Here is a 5,177-nt window from a genome sequence, read left to right as displayed (position 1 = left end):
TTTTTTGATGGGGCAGAGAGACCCATTGCAGGACGTGCAGGATTGGACCATTGTTCACTCAATTGGCCAATGATACCTGTAGGATGTAAACCTGAATTAGTGATGAAAACAGAAATATCAATGGAGAGATTTGCTTGATGGACCTGATTCCCAAGGATCTACATGATCCCAATTACCACAAAGTCAAACCACAGCATTTGGTAACTGCAAGACACACCAAAGGCATGTGAGATATTACATGAAGTTACCAAGTACACCCTTTTAGGAAAATTAAGATAAATAATTTTGCTTTAAAGCCCAAATAATTGAAACTCTGGGAAAAGTCCATCAGCACCAGGATGTTGATCATTGGCATCACTGGATGTCTTCTTCAATCCTGAAACAGGGAATAACTTGAAGAAAGTTAGTGGAAACACAGCACCATGATGCTGACACAGGGCTTTTGTTGTCATGCCATCTGTATAATTTCCAGACACATGATTGTCTCTTTTGCAGTCACTCTTCTGTTGTTGTTCTGGCCACAAAGGCTATGCAATGTGTCCCTTTTCACTCCTCGAAGGTGATGGGTGTCTGATGTGACTGTTTGAACCTGCTGATGAGAAAACACAGGCATATCTTCTCCTAAAGTAATAACTTGTCAGACTTTACTGTTGTTAGTGAATCAAAATTTCCAATCTGATAATTCATTTCCCAAATTTCTAATATAAGTGTTACATTATTCAAAATTATGAGTTGTCCATAAATTCCATGAGCCCAGAAACTGCAAACAGCTGAACAGTTTAAATGAATGAGGAATTTGGCAGATCATGTCCGGATCATGAACTCCAAGCCCATTCTAGATAAACAAATTCAGCTGCCACACTTATAAGTCAAATCGTCGAGTCAAATAACTCATATGTAATTTTGCTGCAGAAACATCTGGGTATCACCAAATTTTCCCACCCATGAAGAGCTTAAGGCTTGGCCAGAGCCCAAGCTCTTACCTGTGAGAGAAAAAGTCCCTAATAATCTTGGGGTAATATTAATCGAACCCTCTAATAGCTGGTTCCTGTCGCTATTCACGACACACAAGGAACAAGGCAGGCAGCAGCAGATCAAGCAAGGAAAAGCTCTGTCTTTATTTTCTGACTCCATCTTATATACATTTTGGTCAGAGGGCCAGAGATTGGCTATACAGGTTTCCACCCCTCTGACCTCATTGGTGAACATTACTATCAATCACATTTCTCCTCCCAGAGAACAAATATGTAAACACAAGTAGATAAATTCTAAATATATACATTGTTTTCATGAAGCTGCGTGAGAACCTTACTGCAAAGATTCAAAGACTCAAAAGCAAGAAAATTCAGGAGGACAGGTTTCCTCTGGAATAAGGATGCTTTAGATTCAGTACTGTTTTGAAATGGTTGTATGACCAGAACTGGAACTGCATCCCAATCCTTCAGAGCAGAAGGAATCTTCAAATTTCAGATAACATTTCTTGCAAGTCTGAAAAATATGTAAAAATCATGAGACAGACTAAATCAAACTGACAAGCCAGTGCAAAACTAGCATAAACAACTAAAAACCAAGGAAAAGATCCTTAAGTGACACGTGCCTTACAGATGAGTACACATAAGCAATTTAAAACCACAGCTAGCTATAACTTATCAACACTACTTATTGTTACCTATAAATTCATATCATGTAATCAATATATCAGTAGTATCTTAGAAAGCTGGGATAACACTTGTCTGAACAGACATGCTTATGACCTTAAAATGAAACTCGGGAAAGCAGTGAAAAAGCTTACAACCGATACAACCATGATATAGAATTATTACTAATTCTTCTGTTGTTATCTGTGAAAGATGAAGGCTTCACATCCTTGCTTTTACAAACAGGCATTTAAAACTTCAACTCTGTTGCCTAGAGGTGCCTTAAGAAGGAAAAGAGAGGGGGGGTGGGCGAGAGAATCAGGCGAACTCGAGCCACCGTCCCTCTCTAAAACAGACTTTCTTACAAAATGTAAACAGAAATGTCTTAAAAGGAGGAGGGGCAGCGCGGGCGCAGGAAGAAAACTCACCGGGACTCAGCTGTCCCCTCGGCCCCTCCTCACAGCTGCCTGCCCGCAGCCCCTGTCTGAAGCTGAGCTGGCCGGCAACCATCCCCCGCTACTCCCGGGGGATGACGACGACGACGGCCACACCAGGCTCGCCTGCCCGGCTGGGCCGCCCCACTGTCCGCTAGCACTGCGCGAGGGGAGGGGCAGGTGTCCTTCCCCTCAGCCCCTCCTGCAGCTGCCCGCCTGCCGCCGCCTTTCTCAAGCAGAGAGCTGGCGGCCCCCCTTTTCGCCACTCTCGCGGAGGGGGGGGGGGGGGGGGGTGTGACGGGGAGGGCCAAGGCCTACATGTCCGGCCCGTGGCAGCTGTCCTGCAGACGATACAAGGAGTCAGGAGCCGCGGGGCTTGGTCTCAGCCCTCCATGCTCGGCTCGGCCGCCCTTCTCTAAATACCGGAACGGGGGAGGGGGGGGGGGGCACTGCCTGCAGTGCCTGCAGCGCTCATGGCGCTGCGGGGGGGTTTGGGGGGGGTCACGGAGAGAGGAAAAAGACGTTCCAGCCGCTACCATCCCGCAGCCGCTGCGGGGGGGGGGGGGGGGGGGGGGGGAGGGGGTTTGGACTGAGAAACCCGAGCCACTGTCTCTCAACCCTCTCCCTCGGCTTGGCCGCCCCGCCCCTCTCCGACACCGGAGCGGCGGGGGGCGAGGGAAGAACTGGGCACGGAGATAAACGCCGGTCGGGCCACCTGGAGCCGCCGCGGGGGGGAACGCAGAACCTGCCACGCAGCACCTATAGACAGTGGCGGCGGTGGAAGCCGCACAGACCCGGCGAAACCCTTCTCGGCTCTGTCTGCCATAGCCTCTCTCGGGACTGCATTCCCGTCTCTCCCCGCCCCCATACTCCCGCGGAGGGAAAAACAAAAGAAAACACTGTTACTAGATACATTGTCCGACTTCCTCTCAACTTCGGGCAACGGTGTTCCGTGCAAAACTTCATCGAACGAGGATGGGCTGGCCCGCACTGCCTGCTTGCTCTGCCGAGGGGGGACTGAAGCACACCGGAATTATTCAGTGTCCCATGTCTTCAGAGATCTGGGCAGGAAGCCCCGAGGCGGGGGAGGGCAGCAACGGCGAATGCTGCGGGCGGTGATGAGCCCGGCTGGCCGCACCATGAGCACCGTCCCCGCCGGCAGGGAGGGCGGCAGTGCAGGCTCTTGCACTGACCGGCAGATGGAAACGGAGGAGCCAGGGGAGGCAAAGGAAGCTGTGGCAATGGAGAATTCCAGCTGTCGGTCGGAGCCTTTACAAAAGGCACAATCTGTCCTCTCTAGAGGGCAGGTTCCTCAGTTCGGGAACCCTTCCCGACGACTCACAGAACCGCTTCTAGTGGTGCGCAGTGGTCTGTCCCAGGATCCAGACTAGCTTCGTCAGGTTACCGTCCTAGACCGGCTCACAGGCTGGGTCCTTCTTCCCCGTGATTAAAAGATCCAGCCTTCTCCAGGAAGGCCCGGGGGCTATACTCCTTACTTCTCAGGGGAGGAGGAGGGAGACTCCTGTTCTTCAGCTCTTGGCTACAGCAAATGAACGTCAGGGTCACCAGGTATCGGTACGATTCAGGATGGCCGAGTAATGATATGTGGAACTCCTAGTTCTTCGGAGGGCATTATAGCAAAGTTTATTGAAAGACAGATTCTTTTTATACAGTGTTTTTGTACAATGAATATGATTGGTCATTTAGAGCAACACCTCTCAACTGTCTTCTTACAAGTAAACAACAAGTTAGAGAAACACCAGGTGTCAGGAGGAGGATATCTACAAGGATTGTTTTGGGTTCCTCCTTATGATTTCCCAGGCCAGATTGAGAGAGTTCTGTACTTGGCTTTCCCACAGGCTTCAGGCCACTGCCTGGAGCCTAAGAATCCATGTTCTGACCACTGTCAGTTCCCACATCCAACCATCCAGTGGTGGCTGCCACCAAGGTCAGCACATAGCGCTTGTCTTGGAGGGTTTGGGAAAGGGTGATGTAGTCAATCTGCCAGGCTTCCCTATACTTATATTTGGACCACTGCCCACCATACCATAGGGGCTTCACCCGCTTGGCCTGCTTGATTGCAGCATAGTCATGAATAACCTGAGAAATACTGTCCATGCTTAGATCCACCCCTTGGTCTCGTTCCCACTTATAGGTGGCATCTCTACCGTGATGACCTGAGGCATCATGGGCCCATTGAGCCAGGAAAACTCTCCCTTGTGTTGCCAATCTAAGTCTATCTTTGACACCTCTGTCTTTGCAGCCTGATCTACCTGCTCGTTGTTTCAGTGCTCCTCATTAGCCCAACTCTTGGGGAAATGGCCATCTACATGGCAGACTTTCACAGGTAGCTTCTCTACCCGAGTGGCAATGTCTTTCCACTCTTTAGCAGCCCAGATTAGTTTTCCCCTACACTGCCAGTTGGCTTTTTTCCACCTTTCCAGCCAACCCCACAGAGCATTGGTTATCATCCACGAATCGGTATAAAAGTATAGCTTTGGCCACTTCTCTCTTTCAGCAATGTCCAGGGCCAATTGATTGGCTTTGAGTTCAGCAAGTTGACTCAATTCATCTTTTCCTTCAGTAGTTTCTGCGACCTGTCGTGTGGGGCTCCATACAGCTGCTTTCCAATTCCGGTTCATCCCTATGATGAGGCAGGAACCATCAGTGAAAAGAGCGTAGCGTGTTTCTTCTGCTGGTAGTTGGTTGTATGGTGGAGCTTCTTCAGCACTTGTCACTTGTTCCTGCTCCTCTTCATCCGCGAGACCAAAGTTTTCACCTTCAGGCCAATTTGTAATTATCTCCAAAATTCCAGGGCAATTTGGGTTTCTAATACTGGCACGCTGTGTAATGAGGGCACTCCGTTTGCTCCATGTGGCGTCAGTGGCGTGGTGGGTAGAGGGAACCTTTCCTTTAAACATCTACCCCAGCACTGTTAGTCGGGGTGCCAGGAGTTGTGCTTCCATGCCAATCACCTCCAAGGCAGCTTGAACTCCTTCATAGATGACCAAGATTTCCTTCTCTGTTGGAGTGTAGTTGGCTTCAGACCCTCTGTAACTTCGGTTCCAGAATCCCAGTGGTCAGCCTCGAGTCTCCACAGGCACCT

At 49.7% G+C, this 5,177-nt stretch overlaps 1 long non-coding RNA gene across 1 annotated transcript; it reads right to left on the bottom strand.

Annotated features, from left to right (window-relative positions):
* Nucleotides 1-1,094: 1,094 nt before the first annotated feature.
* Nucleotides 1,095-2,256, bottom strand: LOC310922272. Its single transcript, XR_014592371.1, has 2 exons — nt 2,066-2,256; nt 1,095-1,488 (listed from the first exon to the last, which is right to left on the bottom strand). It is a non-coding gene; the product is annotated as an uncharacterized lncRNA (long non-coding RNA).
* Between the last annotated feature and the right edge of the window lie 2,921 nt (nt 2,257-5,177).

This window comes from Zosterops lateralis (genome assembly GCF_965231275.1).
Source record: "Zosterops lateralis genome assembly, chromosome: W".
NCBI classification, from domain to species: Eukaryota; Metazoa; Chordata; class Aves; order Passeriformes; family Zosteropidae; genus Zosterops; species Zosterops lateralis.
The sequence above is the reverse complement of the archived record's forward strand: the minus strand, read 5'-3'. Positions and strand labels throughout refer to the sequence as shown.